General features: G+C 43.6%; 1 protein-coding gene across 4 annotated transcripts in view; it reads left to right on the top strand.

Annotated features, from left to right (window-relative positions):
- RASGEF1B (RasGEF domain family member 1B) overlaps window positions 1–18669 on the top strand; it is a 228488-nt gene that overhangs the window by 167023 nt on the left and 42796 nt on the right. Inside the window, exon 1 of one of the 4 annotated variants that reach the window (XM_020803182.3) lies at window positions 16966–17350. The exons of 2 other annotated variants lie outside the window; for them this stretch is intronic. The gene's annotated coding sequence lies outside the window, so the exon portion shown is untranslated. Of the gene's footprint in view, window positions 1–16965; window positions 17351–18669 lie in introns of those variants that run through there. One more of the 4 variants, XM_078394495.1, reaches the window with a different exon arrangement.

The raw sequence follows: 18669 nt of genomic DNA, 5'->3' as shown, positions 1-18669 counted from the left end.
GGAGACAGTCAGACCTATGCTTACAGTTCTTGTATTAAAACCAGTGGGCTGGATCCTACTTAAAACTGGCTGCACCATACCTTTAATTAGGTATTATGTCTATGTGTAGATTATGTGGCACTCTAATTAATGTCCATGATGTGTGATCTGGAGCTTTTCGCTCTGCAGGAAACCTCCACAGGGTACCTTGCTTCACAGCTATAACTAGCAATTTTAGTGCCAAGCAAGGATGGGCACAGGGAAAATTGTTGGGGTTTTGTTCATTTAGGGTTTTTTGGGGGGGGTATATGGGTGCCTCATTAGGTTCCAGGTTATTTGTGTACAGTCTTTTACAGTAAACCTGAAAGTGTCTGACTTTTTCATATATTCTTTCTGTAAGATATCCCCATTTGGGGTTATGATAGGGAGAAAAAATGCCTGTCGGCAGCGAAATAAAGGGAGGGTGGGGGGAGACGGGAGCTGGCAGGGCCAAAAGATGCATGATGGAAGCAGTGGCCAAGGGAGAACTTTTTTTTTTTTTGAATATCAATGTGGAACAGTTTTACATCCATGGGTCAAATGGAGGTAACCTGATGGAGGAGATCTGATTTTAGAAATCAGGTGGTTTTGGGTGACCCTTTCTTTTAGAAAATTAGATTCCAGAAGCCCTCTACTGGAATTTACCAAAAGAATGCAATACAGAAAGAATAAACCTCTTTTTTGTGCCCTTCCCCACCAATTTGGGTTAACCCCAAAGTCCCATCCCTCGTACCCAGGTTTTCACTGAAGTTCAAATCACACAAAAAAAATGAGGTATAGGGGGAGGGTATAGAAGAATGGGGTGGAGTTCCTGGGTCTGAGAGCATGACAGCCATATTTCCTATTCTGCCTGGCAAGGAAAGCCCAGAGGTGGTAAATGCAATTCTGGCGCATACTATTCATGGTTTTTTTCTTACGGCCACAAATACCAATAGGTGTATCTATACCCTTTCGGCAGCATATTTTTGTATCCATTAAAATCTGGTGCCCTGGGTCCGTTCCTGATTGCCCTGCCTGGCTATATCTCGGCTTAGATTCCATCTTTGATACACTGTGAATTGAATTACATACTGGATCTTTAGCAGGTTTTGGAGATGCGTCAGGCCCCCTCCTTCACAGCCTTCAGGAAGCTGTTAAACACCTTCTCTTCAAAGACGTCTTTAGAAAGATTCTTCCCCCTTGGAATTCAGAGTACAGTTTACCAGTTGGCCATCAGTGTGTCTATCTGTTATGGATGTTGATGTACTAGGTTTGTTCTTGATTTGTTTGTGAGGGGTGGGATATTATTTGGATTTCGCGTATTATTGTCAACAGCCCAGAGTAGTCCTTTGCACTAAATCAGGCAGTATACATGAAAGTGGAATAATTAAACAAGGACATGTGGGCCTGGAGTTGATGTTGACTCAGAGACACCCAGATTTGACACAGCTATTGAGTGAACAAATCTTTGCTGGAAAAGGGAATACTCTGGACTCTGGAGTATAAACACCAATAGATAGATGCTTCCACAAGACTGCCTCATGGACATAGCAGGTGACTTCACGCTCATATCACAACCAATAGGTCTGTGAAATTGGGTTTTCTGAAGGATGGGACTGGGGACATATTGCTCAGTCATATTATGTCCACATGTGGAATGTTGGTACAGTTTAGATGCATAAAGTCAGGGGTAGAAAAAGGAAGACGTTGTGTCAAAGGAAGCCCAGTAATTTGGTGGTAAACCTCAGAGAGAGGAAGTAAAGAACTAGAAGGACTCAGATTGCAGCCATCTGTGAAAGTGACACAGCTAGCACAAACACCAGGCTGGTTTTAAAGAGGAAAGGGATCCTTTGTACATATTTTGCCTAAATCACTAGAATCTCAGGACCTACTTTCAGTTACAGCCACTTTAATGTCTGGGGCATAAAACAAATCAATTGTCCTTGCTGCTTCTGATGTTGTTTTTGTTGTCTTTGTTATCATTACTGCTGCTGCAGCAGGACTTGTTTGGAGTAGATCTGTATCATTGGAATGCATCTTCTCAGAAGAAAAAAAAAAATCCAAATTCTGGGTCATTCCACCTTCTGGAAACTGGCAAAGTGGAGTAATACATGGTTGTTGTGGGGTTTTCGGGCTCTTTGGCCGTGTTCTGAAGGTTGTTCTTCCTAACATTTCGCCAGTCTCTGTGGCTGGCATCTTCAGGGGACAGAGTGCTGTCCCCTGAAGATGCCGGCCACAGAGACTGGCGAAATGTTAGGAAGAACAACCTTCAGAACACGGCCAAAGAGCCTGAAGAACCCACAACAACCATTAAATCCCGGCCGTGAAAGCCTTTGCAAATACATTGGAGTAATACAATTCGGGTGAACTGTGGTATGGACACACTGGCTATCTGGTTTTTGGTCGTGACTAGAGATGGGGGGCAAAGCGCCAAAATGGACTACAAATTGCCCTCCCCCCAGTGACCTGAGGAAAAAATTTGTCATTTGTTGCGTATTTTTTTCTTCTTTCCCTCAAGAGGAGGGAAAGCAGGGATCAAAACGATCGCTTTGATCCCTTCCCCCCCTTGCTAAGCCCCGTAGGGCAAGAAGGGGGAAAGCAGGGATCAAAGCGATCCTGCAGCAGCTGGGGGATCCCTTTGATCCTTTCCCTCCTCTTTTATGCTGCACAGGCATAGGAATAGGAGGAAAGGGGACCCAAGCCATTCCCAAGCCCCAAGAGTGGGATTCCCTTTGAGCAGGCTTTAGCAAGCCGCCCAAAGGGAAAATCCCTCTCTGCTTATGCCCCTGGGGAACAGCTGATCCACAGGGGCATAAGAAGATAAGGAATGAAGGGACAAATATAAAAGGGCTATATTCATTGCTTCATATTCATCGGGGGCTCTGGACCCCAAGAATATGAAGCAATGAATATCTGATGAATCAGGGATATTTAATAAATATCCTGATTCATTTTTATATTCGTTCCCATGTTTAGTTGTGACTACCTCTGCTCCCTCTGGCAATAGCCAAATAGCATCATTTCTGTACAAAAGTATTTGGAAGTGTGCAGTTTGTAACTACCACTCTTTTCTTCATGCAATTTTATTATAAAGTAAAGTTGAAAATATGACTGTTAGTGGAACACCAAGTAACAACAGAGTAAGATCATAGAATTTTTTAAAATATTAAACTCCACAATTATATTACTCAAACCATTTTTATCAGACACTTTGGCCCCAAATTCTGTTTAATCCTTACAGTGAAATTTCTCTTTTCAAGATTTGTTGTTATTCAGGATGGGTTACTTCGATTTCTATAGCCCCCTTTACCCCTAGAAGCAACACCAATCATCACAGAATCACTACAGTTCCTCCAGAAATGGAATCTTCCCCACAAGATTTCCCCAGAAAGGGCAAAATTTGGCACTTGTGAGAGGAAAATAAGGTGGAAGAACACACACACACAAAACAAAGAGAGAATTAAGATCAGGGCCTCATTTTTCTCAGGAAGCCTAGAAGTGCTAGTATGGAGACATCTCTCAACAAGGTGAGACATGGAAAATCACGAAGAGGTTTTTTTAAAACAATTCTTCACATTCCTACTTATTTATAGAGATATTTTACATGAATAAAAGCCCTAAAGGTCTGTTATCAAGAAGCCCAGTTTCCACAAATGTTTGATTCATCCATGATATCCAAAAGGTGAAAATATCAAGGTGTGTTAAAATAAACACTCCTAAAGATAGAGCACCTCTGATTTCACTCGTAAGCTATTCTGAATGCCATTTGTTAGAAGAAAGGTGGGGTATAAACTTAAGAGATAAATAAGTAAGACAGACAAGTTTAGTGTAATTATTCCCACATTACACAGTTCAAGACTTCTTCAGACCAAAAGAACCTTAACAGTGGGGTTCAGTTAATTCTGGGCCTGTGAATTTTAAAAGTAGACCATAATTTGTATTCTGTAGAAGTAAAAGTGTGCTTTTTAAGAGGAAAGCTTTTTCTTTTTCCTATCCCCACCCTCCAAACCTTGTTATTTTTCCACCTTGCCACTCCAGCATTTTGCTAAATGGGTACCTTATGGCAACCAAAAGCACTTTTCAAAATGGGAATTTCCACAATAATTGCTCAGTAGCTCAGTACTGGGAATAATAGGCCTTGTTACAGCGGTGCCTCAAAGTGGAGAGAGGGACAGAAATCTCATAATTATCGCTATCCTTTCTCTTCTTCTTCTTTAATCCCTGACAGCGGATGTCTATTTGAATTTTAATGTGGGCATAAAGTGCAGGGAATTATTCTCCATGGGTTCAGTTTCTCCTATTAATAAAGCATGTGGGAACAACAGTGGAAGAAACTAACGAATGAGACTCGGAGGAGTTATGTGCAAATAGTCTTCAATTTGTTATACTCCAATATTCATGTTTTTAGATCAGAAGTGCATATTCTCATAAATTGCAGGGAGGCCACTGAATTTTAAACCTAATGTTTTCTCTTTAACAGCTGATCTGCTTTTTGTAAAAAAATATATAGCACCCTCCTGTTTATAGGAATGGGAAAGAATTTTGTTGGATTCGCTAATCTCAACAAAGATTGCATTTTTGCACTTCTTGAGACTTGTTGGGAAAAGAGGTGCACCTCATCTTTGGAATTCATACATGTTTGCAAAGCTTGTAGGCATTTTGGAGATCCTAAGTGAGCACAGAATTCTGCATTTACTTCAAATGCGGGGAAAAAAGAGAAATATATTTTTTTTAAAAAAATATGCAAACATACTTTAGCGAACCAGGAGATGCATCAGGTAAGTAAAATGTGTAAATAAAAAAGCACATTAGAGAAAAAGTTTTGCAAAAAAAAGGTACAAATTACAGGGTGGAAAGATAAAGAAATCCATAAGCAGATACAAAACAAGGACAAGAACTGTTCAAAGAAACACAACAGAGACTTTTCCAAACACTCAGTTGGCATGGTCTGTTTTTATTTCATGTCACCCAAGGTTTCAAGCTTTTATGGACTAAACCCTTCAGATGTGTCTAATAATCTTCTATTCATAATAGCTTATGCCACAACAAAATGTGCTAGATTTAAGAATGCATGTGTCTGTGCATGTGCACACACATGGACATGTGTGTACACACTCTCTTTCTAACAAACAAAACCTAACAAAGCATGCTTCCAGAAAATGATTTTGAAGATCCTTTACTTCCAGGATTAAAATAAGACTTGGTTATCTGGACATCTTGAGTATTTTCTCCAAATGTAAACATGTCCCCTTTTGCCAACACAAGGATACTCTGTTGGTATAATTTTGCAAAATTATATTGCCAGAAAAACTTTTTTTAATGTTTCTCTTCATTTACATTCCCATGCAAAGGATTTATTTCTACAGATGGAAACGTTATCCCAGGAAAGTTCCATCCATTAGTTGAAGTTCTGATACAAAATCTTCCCACAGCTACTAATTGTTTTAACTCATATGCTCAAACACATGATTCAGTTACTTAAAATAAAAATGAGTGGCTTGGAAAAAAGGTTTTTCAAAACAAACAGTTTATAAGAGCCTTGTCTTCCAGGGCACACGTTCATGAGAACTAGAAACTTCGCAATTTAAGGATGCACCCAGAAGTTTTCTGATCACTCTTACAATACAATTTTATAAAGACTATAAATCTAAAATGAAAAAAACCCACAGAAGTTTATTACATCTTTTAAAGCTATTGTGTCTTCTTTTATTAAAACAATATATCTTGACTTTTTGCACTGATGGAATTGATCTCTACAGCAGATGAAATCCAAAGGGAAGGATTTCCACTAATAACTTAGGAGCATCCATAATAGAAATTAAGTTACAATCAGGAAGATCCCCACCCCATTTATCTCTGCAGCAAATGGTAATATTGGTCCAAACCAGCACTTGAAAATAATACCTTTTTGAACTACAACTCCCAGAATGTCCCAACCAGGCTGGCCAGAGAGACCATGCGAACCATAGTCCAAAAATGAATGAATGAATGAATGAATGAATGAATGAATGAATGAATGAATGAATGAATGAATGAATGAATGAATGAATGAATGAATGAATGAATGAAACTTTTCCACCCACATTCAGAAATTGTTCTAGAGTTTTGAACTTTTGGTTAAATTCCTCTTACTGTGCAGCAGAAGTGCAGGAATTCAGAGAGCAGAATAGCTCCAAATTCACCAAAATAGTCCATCCCTTTTTTCATCAACTGGCAATTAATTACAGTCTCAATAACTCACTCTGAGATATCAGTAGGAGAAAGAATAAAATGTTTAACTACTTACAATTGAACAGATCAAACAGCAAATTGCTGCCTTCAATAGCAAACTTCAACAGACACTAGAGAGGGAAAGGAAACACAGCAGAGAGGCGGGCTGTCTTTGAATCCAAAGGTAGGGAAGGAATGATTGGTTAGTGCTGGATAGATTGACATTCACGCCAAAGCTCCCTCCCAGCCAAACCTGCTGAAGGCATTGTGTGAGGTGGGAAAAACTCCAGCAGAAACACCCTTTGAAGAATGCAAAGGCCATCTAAAGTTGCAATGCAATCAACGAAGAAATAGGAAGGGAGGAAATCCCAGGTACCGTTTGTGGTCTGCACCACCCATCTACATCTTTGGTGGATTGCCCAGCTGCACTCCTATCTGGATGTTGGGGCACTCACCACTCTGGTCCATGCGCTTGTAATCTTGAGATTAGACTATTGTAATGCGCTCTACATGGGGCTACCCTTGAGATTGATGCGGAAACTACAAATGGTCCAGAATATGGCCTTGAGATTATTAACTGGGGTGTAAAAATACCATCACATTTCCCCCACTCTGGCAGCCTTACACTTGTTGCTCATTCATTTCGCATTGACTTCAAGGTGTTAATGCTTACATATAAAGCCCTAAATGGTTTAGGACCTTGATACCTGGAAGAGCGCCTGCTCCCACCTAGCTCTACCTGTGTCACTCATTGTAGCCAGGCTGGGTGGCTGAGGGTCTTGACCCCGAGACAGGCCTGGAAGGAGAGAACTAGAAACCGGGCCTTCTTGGTGGTGGCCCCTCGCCTCTGGAACACCTTGTCTCTGGCGATCCACCTGGCACGCTCGCTGGGAGTTTTTAAAAACACGCTGAAGATGTGGTTCTTCAGGCAAGCCTTCCTCCCCTTCCATGTCTTAATTCCCTATGTTTTATCATCTTGGACCTTTCTGTGTTGTTTGATATTGTTTGTTTTAAATTTTTGTTTGTAAGCCACCCAGAGTAGATTCATTGAATCTAAATGGGTGGGCTAAAAGTTGGAAACCAACCAACCAACCCACCCACCCACCCACCCAACCAACCAACCAACCAACCAACCAACCAACCAACCCACCCACCCAACCAACCCACCAACCAACCCACCAACCCACCCACCCACCCACCCACCCAACCAACCAACCAACCAACCAACCAACCAACCAACCAACCAACCAACCAACCAACCAACCAACCAACCAGTTGACTTGCTGTCATAGAGTTCTACAGAATTAGGGCCAAGGCATGGAAGCATGAGTACAGCAGTTAATAGTTCCCTAGAAAAGGTGAACATTCCTCTGCCGCCTCCAGATTACCCTGGAATCCCAATTTGCAACGGTTGGGAATGTTGCTCACCCCTTCTGAATCATACACACAGCCTATGCAGCCTACCTGCCCATGTGCTGTTCCAGCATGAGGCCTGACATCACCTCTCCCGTTGGCCAATCTTTCGCTTGCTGGGAAGTTGTGAGGAGTTTCTTGCGGCTTTCCATTATCAGTTGCTTCTATTTCAAAGGGACTGCAGCCCTAGTAAAATAAATGCCAATCAACTCTACATCTTCCTGCCAAAGCTTCAGTGTGACAAAACCAGCAAGAAGCTGACAGTGGGGACGTGGACTAAATGTTCTTCTAACCTTCAGAAATTGGGAGAGGTGGGTGGATAGTTTTTAGTGGAACATCAAACCTTCCATTCAGATAATTATGAAATGGCTTTGGTGGCATTGACCAATTCACGGTGGGGGCAGTGTCCAGGAAGCTGTTCTCGCAGCGGCAGTCAGCTAGATTCTGGAGAGAAGGCCATAGACTTTTATTTATTCATATATGAATAATTCAAATATATACCCAAAGCAGAAGCAAAGAAGAAGGATGAAGTAGAAAGGAGTTGATCACCGCCTCAGCCCAAAGATGCAGCTGGCTTTCCTTGATTGTTTAGCTTGAGAAATTAAAATACCAGGTTGGGAGACTATTGTGGACTGTGAGGCATGCTGGTTAGAGCAACATAGGTGTGGGTGTGCAATCCTTATAATTTTAAAATATTATTTTATATTAAAGTCCAGCATTTGAGAGAATCCTGTTAATCTTAGGTAAAGGGTAAAGGTTCCCCTTGACATTTAGTCCAGTCGTGTCTGACTCTAGGGGGCGGTGCTCATCCCCGTTTCCAAGCCGTAGAGCCAGCGTTTGTCCGAAGACAGTTTCCATGGTCATGTGGTGTGGTGAGGAGAAGGAGGACATCCACTCAAATTGAGTGTTGAGAGAGAGAGAAGAGATAAAAGAAAATCCTTCTTGATCTAGTGTGTTGTTCGTCTGTGGAACTCCTTGCCACAGTATGTGTTGATGGCATCTGGCCTAGATGCCTTTCAAAGGGAATTGGACAGATTCCTGGAGGGAAAGTCCCATCGCAGGTGACAAGCCATGATGGGGATGTATAATCTCCAGGCTTAAAAGGAAGGTACCTCAAAAGGCCAAATGCTGAGGAGGGGTATCAGGAGACAGGAATCTACGTATTTGTCTTGTGTGCTCCCAGAGGCATCTGGTGGGGCCACGGTGAGATACAGGCAGCTGGACTAGATGGGGCCCTTGGCCTCATCCAGAAGGGCTTTTCTTATGTTCTTACGACTCCTGTAAGCTGTGCAGAACAGGAAATTTCAGCAGCTGTAGCATGTCCTAGCTTTCTCATCTAATGGCTTGTTGCTGTACAACTTTCAGGAAAGGAAGCTGGGGGGGGGATAGCCCCTTTAGTATGTGGATGTGGGAAAAGTCCTCGGCTTTCTCAAATATTCTTTCGCATTCCATGTCAGATGGAGAAGAAACAACACTGGATGCAATAAGCATGACATCTGTCTGAAGCGAGGGTCCCACACTTTGTGGAGGGCTCCTTGTTCAGCATCCTTTTCACTTTATGGTGGCACAGATATACAGAAGCTGAAACTGTAATATAATTAGATGAGTGGAAAACTGCTCATAATGGCCCTTGAATTTCCCCTCCAGGCTTTGAAATCCAGTGTAACCGCCTGCCTCTGCCTTGGAAGAGCTGTGCCATTGCAGGTTTTTACCTTTTTCAAATGTGTCTACATTGCATGGTTTTATTAAAAGAATCACTTCCAGAGTGCAAGCATCAGCTTGGGTTTTGGTGCCACCGAGGTCAATTCCTGATGGAAAGGATGACCTCTGGGATTAATGTGAGCCAGAGTGGAAGAAAGGAGAGCTCACAGCACAACTTTAGTAAACAAACCAAAGAAGAGAGAGAGAGAGAGAGAGAGAGAGAGAGAGAGAGGAAATTGAATACAGGAGAACACCTGAAATCTCAGAGTGTAGCCATGGTTCACTAGATTGCCAGGTAGGAAGATAAATTTCAGGGCAAATGATGCTGGAGACAGACAAGGTTTGGTTTTGGTGTGTGAGGTGACACTAAAGCTTGGACCCTTATCTCTACCCCTATCTTGCTGGTGCAGATACTGGTACATGCGTTGCCCTTGCATAGCATTAATACCCCAGAAAGCCAGGAGCTAGAGAAGAACATTAGGGAGACAGCCAGTGGATGTGGATCAGCCATGGCCATCATGTCATCTGGAGCAAGACAGGAAGTGGAGCACCAGCCTAACAACTTCTTGTTTCAGAAGCTGAGGAGAAGACCTGGAAGAAAGTTTCTGTATGCTGGAAGAATGCAAAGTGAGAAAAGCTCCCCTGTGTTTGTGTTTTCCCCCCACCCCAGATCTATGTTCTCCTCTTTCAGTCATGCATGTCTGCTTTTTCTGTGATTCAAAAGTGGCCATGGTCAGTTCTGGAAGTATCAAGTTGGTCCCCAAGGAAAGATTCTTGAGCCCCAACAAAGAAGCAGGATCAGGACATCAAAAAAGAAAGTTAAATGCAGCATGAGACATTTTACAGTGGTGTCCAACCTTGACACTCCAGATGTTCTTGGACTTCAACTCCCAGAAATCCTGGCCAGCAGAGGTGGTGGTGAAGGCTTCTGGGAGTTGAAATCCAAGAACATCTGGAGGGCCAAGGTTGGGGACCACTGAAGGTTCCCCTTGCTCCTCTTGAAGGTAGACCTACTAATCCTGGAGATGCCAACCCCAGACAAACTCTAACCAGTTTGTCCTCTAAATAGGGCAATTGTTTGACTTAACCTCCATTATCTCCCTTACAAGGTTGTGCACTGGCTGAAAGAATGTGTATCACAACGTTTTGGGACACCTTCAATGCGAACAGGATTTATTGGGTGTAAGCTTTTGTGGACTACAGCCCACTTCTTCAGATGCAATAGGTTACAGCCCATAAAAGCTGATGCCAAAGAAAACTTGGTAGCCTTTAAGGTGGAACAAGAACTTCTATGGTGTTTGCTGCAACAGATTAATACTGTATGGCTACACACCTGGAAAGGTGAGAGCATGTGACTCAGGTTTGTCAGATATGAGCCACAGGCCAGGAAGCAGCTTCTTTGGAAATTGCATTATCTAATCAGGAAGAGGAAAATTCCCAGCTGGATTTCAAAAGATGGTGTTTAACAAGAGATTTCTGTTCTGCATTATTTCCAGGATATTTAAGATTCCTCCCAGATGTCTCATAAATGTATCCATATCGTCCAGAAGCCCTGTGATGCATTTCACCCAACCCTACACAATATGTTCTAAGGATATGGAAACCATAACTCCAAAAACAGATAGGCCTGGTGTGGGCCAACAGTGTAATCGCTAAGAAAAAGGCAGCTTGCTTTCAAAGCAGTGGAAATACAAAAACCGACCACAAGCAGATCGAAAACAAAGCCTTTTGTCAGAAGAGTGAGTTCTATCAAGAACCCCTAACAGAGGGTTAAAGAAAGAAGATGCTCAGGCAGGATTTACAGAAGTTACTTTCTGGACTACGTGTCCCAGAAACTCCCAGCCAACATGGCCAATGATCCAAGGAACTTTCATTTAAGCATTTCTCTTAGGATGCTGATTCACCTTCCGTTCAAAGGCGCCTTCCATATGAGAAACACTTTAGCCCAATGGTAGATTATAGTCATCAAAATGTCTCTAGGTGTGGATGCTGTATGTCATCAAGTCAATTCTGAATGGTGACCCATTTCTGGGCTTTTGAGGTAGAGGACATCCAGAGGTGGTTTACTATTCTCTTCTGGGGACACCTTGGGACTGTGCAGCTTGCCCATGAGTACACAGGCTGGCTTTATTTGCAGGAGGCACAGTGGGGAATCGAACTCATGACCTCTGGAATGAGGGTTTAAGCTTTTCTATCTTGCATGTAACCTTCTCAACAAACTTTAGTTATTTGAGTTTAGCTTCTCCTGCCTTATTGTGAGTCTGCCGTGGGTTCAACATAGATATGTTGACAATCTAATAGGTCGTGTGTTTCTTTCCGTATGTTTATGGGATGGCACCTCACAGTTCTAACCCTAAGCAATTCCAAGTTGCCTACTGTGAAAAGTATTTTCCACCAAGATGCATTTTCCACCAAAAATGAAGGAAGTTGCCTTGTGCTGAGTCAAACCACCAGATCTTCTTCCTCAGTAAGAGCTACCTTAGTGGTAATGGCTCTCTAAGGCTGGGAGGCATTTCCCCCCCAAAAAACCCCAAAATTAAAAGGAACACAAACCAGTAATGTAGGCAGAAAACAACAAATGTTCGCAGATACTCTGGCTTTATAGCGCCATCAGCTTCCATCTTCTGCCAGCCCTGCCCACTTAACATCTGGTGCCTCAAGTGCCATCTTCTCTTTGAAACTGTGATGGGCAAAATGCTGGCTGGGGCTAATGAGACTTTTATTCCAAGCAACATGTAATAGCTCAGAACTCCCACATCTCTACTTTGAAGGAAAACTTTATCTGTTTATATGAATCTTGAGGGGCAAAAACAAGCGTGGTCACAGGCAGAATGATGTGTTCATGGTTCCATGGGTATGTCCCTGCCCATATAAAATATTGAACTGTGTGAGGTGCTGGTTATCTTGGGCAGGGTGGGGAGACTGTGTGAAGGAAACAAGGCCTTCTCTGTATCCACTGGCTATTTTCTTCTTGCCTCTTCCTCAAGTGTTCTCCTTCCAGACAAGCTCAATTCTGAGTTCAAAAGATTTATTTCAATATAGTACATCGCTATTGAAAAGCAGTGATAAAAAGAGGACTTTGGGAGTGTCACATTTTAGACACCCAGCCAGTGCCTATGCTGGTTGTGTGATTTCATTGGGTATAATTCATTGGGTGTGATTTTCATTGGGTATAATTCTTCCTCAGCCCGGGTGCCTCCCACCCATGTTTCAGATTACAATTCCTACTGCTGGGATTTCTAAAAACTGAAGTCCAAAAAGATGGAAGCCCATCGCTTCCTCAACCCTGCTATGTGGGTTGTGCTCATGGGGAGGAGGGAATTAAAAATTACTTGACCTTCTCTTCCCACCCTAGTTCCTACCCTGGAAATAAGGAACCCCAAAACTGGAACAAAGGCGTTTAACAAGACAAATCCTTCCTTTGCATCCTCAGTAGCTCAGGCATGCAAGATGGAGCTTGCCCCGTTGCATTCTCTCTGTTCCGTGCTTCCCAGATCTACTGACTTTACTTTTCGTCAATCCCAACTGGTTGATCAACTTGTTGTTCGATCAGGAATGGTGCCCGGAGGGGGGGGGGACCATGACTGGCTGTGTTATGCTGAGTTCAGACAATGACGTCGCAGCTCGTTCTGCCTCATTCACCTCCACCACAGTTGACCTTACTTGTACATTTGAATCGGTGAAAAGGGTCGAACCAAGGGAGCTCAGTCAAATTACCTCACCTTCCTGAGCTGCAGGCGGGATGAGCAAGCAATCAAGATTGCCTTCTGAGTCACTATTCAGACTCAGACGGTTCAGAGTATCTCTTTGTAGGGGACAACCGAAGCACGGAGAGCCACCACTATGAGCCTGGGGCAAATGTCTCCCCGAACCAATAAGTGAGCCAGCCTTGTTTGACTTATTCACAATCTTCCCTGTTTGGCTTTTCCACAGGATGAAAGGACTGTGATGTTTCTTCATTTTGCCTAATGTTGGTAGAGAGATGGGGCAGTGATTCTTCCTTTTATTTCTCTCCCATCTGTCTGGGGTGGGTGTGACACACAGCAGACAAGCTGAAAGGGAGGGAAATGAAAGGATGAAGGGGAGGTGAAAGAAAAGGGTTACCTATCTTTAAATCTAAAACATTCTACCCTGTTTCCCCGAAAATAAGACCTAACCTGAAAATAAGCCCTAGTATGATTTTTCAGGATGCTCGTAATATAAGCCCTACCCCCCAAAATAAGCCCCAGTGAAGTGAAACCCCACCTTCTACCATTGTGTATCAACCAGAAGATGACATGACTATATTTGAATAAATGTGGATTGTTGTACATGAAAAAAAAATAAAATATTCCCTGAAAATAAGCCCTAATGTGGTTTTTGGAGCAAAAATGAATATAAGACCCTGTCTTATTTTAGGGGAAACACGATAGTATTTCAGAATTTCTATAAAAGCACTAAAAAGTGCTAGGTGCTGGACTATAGTAAAATCAACACATACTTGGTCACAGGATCATCATTCAAAAACATCTTAATGTTACTTGTTTCTTTGTAGCTAAGAAAACATGACTGTTAACGCAGGTATGTGTAGTGTATGTACATATTTCCCATCATATGGGTGCAGTCTGATTAGAACTCAGGAAAGTTACATTTTCGGACTACAGTTCCCATAACCACGATGATTAATGGAGGCTTCTAGAATCTGTGATGATTCCAAACTTGGGTACAGATGACAAACTTCTGTATACATACGTTAGATTCATAGACAGTGGTGGTAACTCCTCTAGTTAATGTCAGTGCTTATAATTCCCAGAGTCAAAAACTTCTATAGGTCCTTTAAAGCCAATGGCAAGCTGTGGTTCAGAGACCTTAGTCAGACAGTATCAGCCAAACACTTCTAATGTGGTCATGGTCAAATACTGTCAGTTATTACATGCAACCAAGAATGTTACTGATTGTTCACACAAACACGTCCTGCAGATTTCATAATGGTAGCATTTTTTAGCAAGGGCAAAGGTAAAGATGACTTGCCCCATAACCTTGTAGCACTTGTGGGAAAACCCCAGAATGTGGTCTACATTATATGGTTACTTCAGTTTTGACACCACTTTAACTGTGATTGATCCACCCTACATAATCTTGCAATTTGTACTTTGTTGTGATACTTATACAGTCGTGCCCCGCTGGATGATTACCCTGCTCTATGACAAATCCACTTTAAGTTGACGTTTTTGCGATTGCTTTTGCAATCACAAACCAATGTTTTAAATGGGTTTTTTTCGCTGTGCAATGATCGGTTCCCTGCTTTGGGAACCGATTTTTGCTTTACGATGATCAGCAAACAGCTGATAGTCACGTTTCAAAATGGTTGCCGGCTGAAGAAAATGCTCCCCCGCTGTTTTCTAGGATGGATTCCTCGCTTTACAGGCACCGAAAATGGCCGCCGTATGGAGGATTCCCTGCTATCCTGCCCTGGAACCATCTCGGAGTGAACTATATGGAGGATCTTTGCTGGATAAGCAGGTATTCAGCCCCAAAAAGTTGGGGACCACTGCACTAGACCACACTGGGTACCACTGCTCTATAATACAAGACAGGAAAGCTTCCCCTGCTGGCTATCTGCTAGAACTACCATTACCTTCCCATTACTAAGCATGAATCATTGATGTTCCCCCCTCATGGTAGCATCATGATTATGACTCTATCTTTTCACGTTTCTCTGGATTATTCTAGCATTCCCACTCAAAATGACAGACCTGACCCTTACATCTCCATCTATTTCACATTTAAACATCTGTAGAGGGCTCGCTAGCATTATGCATCCTGATCAATACTCCCGGGCTAATTCATGGATGATTACGGACAGATTTTAGATTAACATGCTACCAAAGGAAACACCAGCATCACTTTTATGTAGATACGGGAAACACGAATGCCAAAAAAGCAGGGATAATGCGATGCTTATTTGTGTAATCCCCCTCGGCCCTCGGTTTGCTGTTTTTACAACAGAAAGGATAAATCACAGCGAGGACTTGGAACAAAATATTGCAGCGTGAAGTGATTCTGTACATTTCCAGTCCGCCAATACTCAGATGGTGCTTCATGATCATTGAGCATGTTTGAGTCTCACTTTACTGATTTTGAGCCCGCCCACACATAGGTGTTATTTCTCAGAACTTGTGCTTTGTTACTTCTACAAATATTGTGGTTTCTCGCAGTCTGCAAATACCTCCATGGTTCCACTGAATAATGCTGTTTTGGTTAGATAAGAAACAATGCTCACTTCTGCGCACTAGACGTGGAGGGGTTGTTGCTTGAGGCTGTTCACAGGGAACACATGATTCTCTTGTTAGAATAGATCCATTGGCTTATCATCAGTCCCTGCACCCACTTTGAAGAGTTGTCACCTATAAAGCCTCATATGGTTTGGCTCTGGGGTAGATGAAGGACCTATATGTCCCCATACATGCCTGGTTTAAGAACTTCAGGGGAGAGACTGTGAGAGGGAGCCTTTACAAAGCCTGCTCCCGGGCTGTGGAACTCCCTGCCACTAGACCAGGCTGAAATTTCCACAGCTGTCTTTCTCTTAGGATTCCTTCAGGCAAACTTTAACCAACTGATGTTTGTGTGTTTGTGTGGGTACTGTCCTTTCCCCCTTTTCCTGTGCTTTTAAATGGTTTTAAAAGTCCATTTGCATCGACTGTGGCTTTTACCACAATAATCTGTGTAATTGTGATTTAATGTTACAATTTGTTGTGCTTTCGAGTGTACCTGTTCCCAGTCTTGGAAGAAAGAAGTTTGTTAGCAAGAACAGATGTGAAGGTTTTCTGCTCACCAGCCTTGTGGCCAAACTTTGGACCAGACCAAAGCTTCCCCCAGTGGGCCATTTTACTGTCGGAAGAAAGATGTAAATAAAGCATAGGTTGAAATGATGTCCTTAAGGAGCTTAATATGCTTTGCTTCCGGGTATACTCGGGAAAAATCGATCAGGAAGACGGCAAAGCCGTAACGCAAGCTTGGTTGAGATTAAGACCCTTTGAGGCACAATTTAAATTTTCCTTCCGAGGAATGACGCCGAGAATTGCTCCGTATAAAATAAACACGTCGATCCTCGACCGATCCGGATCTTTGGCTAAACAAAACAAAACAAACAAACAAACAAAAAACCATATTTGGACCAAACATGGTCTTCATCCTCCGCTTTCGTGGATCGGAGCCCATCTCGTCGGATGCCTCCAAAACGGGCTGCAGTCCACAAAACAACAGCAAGGCATTGCCAAACAAAACGCGATCGTCCCTGAAGCGTCACACAAACCAAACGCGTGTCGCGCGTCCGCACACACTTTTTATGATGCGCAGAAGGCGAGGGATCCGATCGCAGCCCGCCTCGCCCCTTCTTCCCCGGGACTCCCTCCTCCGGTCTTCCCGGATTGGGAATCGGGCCACAAAAAAGCAGCACCCCCCCCCCCCCCGGAATCGACGCGCGACCTCCACCTCCGCCCGCAGCTTCCAGCCTTGCTTTTTCTCTCCGATCGTCCCCCTCCCACTCCTCGGCCCCCTCCTCTCTCCGCTCCCCCGCCCCCCCGCTGCGTAACAGCGGGATTCCCAGCTGGGATTGGTGGAGCGGCCCTGGAGAGGCGGGGCCGGCCCCCCCACACTCGTGCGGGGAAAGAGGGGGGCGTGGACGGCGACTAGGGCAAGCCGGGCGCGCATCTGTTATGTTGCAGCCGCAGAAGGTGGCGGGGAAGGGTTCCCGGAGCGCTCGAACTTAAGCAAGCAAGCAAGCAAGCGCGCACACATACGCACGGACGCGCGCGTCACGAGTTGGGTGAAGGGGCTGTCTCTCCCCCCCCCCCCGACATCCCCAGGATCCGGGTACAGCCTTCCTTGGACTGTGTGCTCAAGATCTCCGCAGAGGATCGGCGATCGGTGATCCGGCTCCCCTGAACGCGCGCTCCCAAGTAGAGGGGGTTCGGTTTGGTGGAGATTTGTCCCGAAGGCTAAGCTCGTGTGGGATCTTGCCAGGCCGGACAGCCTTTCCTTCATCCAGGTAAAAAAAAAAACTCGTGTGAACGCGGAGGATGCGTGTTTCTTGTTGCCTCTGGTCCGTTACGCCCCCGTTGGGGTTGCTTCGCTCCGACTGAAGGCGCGCGATCGCTTTGCTTCAGAGCAGACCTTGAAGACCATTCGTTGCGGTTAAAACTCTAGAAGTTTTTCTCCTACCTGTTTCTCTAATCCGGTGTATCCAGAGGAGACATCTGGCTGCTCTAGAATGTAGCAGAATTATGGTTCTTTTGACATCATTCATCACTGTCAGTCATTTAGGTGCTTTAAATTGCGAGGACGTGTTCACTCCCTAAACCAGTCTTACTGGAGTTACTGCAAACAGGTTTAAGTGTAAAGGTTGTGACTGAAGGCTGGCAACTGTAGACATGGGTAGGGTTGAATTCTTAGTGACATGTGGATTGCCACATTGCATAGCTTAGATTTCTTTGTATTTTCTGCACAACAGAGCCTTTATCAGTTCCTGAGTAGTATAAAATGCTAGGTGTATGTTTTACTCCGGCTAAGGCTGTCTTTCTGGAGAGTTTGGTTTAAAAAAGGGAAATAATTCCATCCTGCCTATTCCCTGGGTCAATTTTCAGACCCAGTAATCAAAGTGGTTTGGAGATGAATTAGGTTGCATCTTAAGAACCCAGCCAGAGTGGAACAACTCGAAACTAAAGATTGCTGAGAATCGGAGCTGATACCACATGTGAGTCACTGGGTGAAATCACTGTGTCTTCTTTACAGGTGATTTTGGAAACAGCTGGCAGGATCCCTTTTTCTGAGTTAGGAGGGCTGAAATGCACTTACTGAGTGTTTTAGATGTTCATCCGTGCGGAACCAGACAGTAGGAGACTTGCAACCTGATTCCTCCCCCCCAACCATGACCTCTCATTCTGTTGATTTGCATCCAAGCAAATGTACTTAGGGTTGTAACCTGAATCACTAAATGCACTTGAGCTCTTAAAAGTCTTGTTTGTTGTTGTAAGGTTTGCTTGACAGCAGGACTGGGCAAGTCTGTGATGAGAAAAATCTATTAGTACTAATTAGCTGTGACGGCCAGTTACCAGAGCTTTCATACACAGAGGCTATATACCTCTTAATGAGGGATGCATACAAAGAGAAGGGCTGTTTTGTCCACACTCTGCTTGAACAGGCTCTGGGAGTATTTGAGGGGCATCTTTTGGAAACAGGGTCTTAGATAGTGGTCTGATTTCGCATGGCTGCTCTTGAATGGTGTTCTTCCATCATTGTTCTTATGTGCCGTCAAATCACCTCCGACTTATGGCAACCCTATGAAAGAATGATCTCCAAAATGTTTAC

The sequence above is a fragment of the Pogona vitticeps genome, chromosome 5 (assembly GCF_051106095.1).
Source record: "Pogona vitticeps strain Pit_001003342236 chromosome 5, PviZW2.1, whole genome shotgun sequence".
Lineage (NCBI taxonomy): Eukaryota > Metazoa > Chordata > Lepidosauria > Squamata > Agamidae > Pogona > Pogona vitticeps.
Note: the sequence above shows the minus strand (reverse complement) of the source record. Positions and strands in the feature narration are given on the sequence as shown.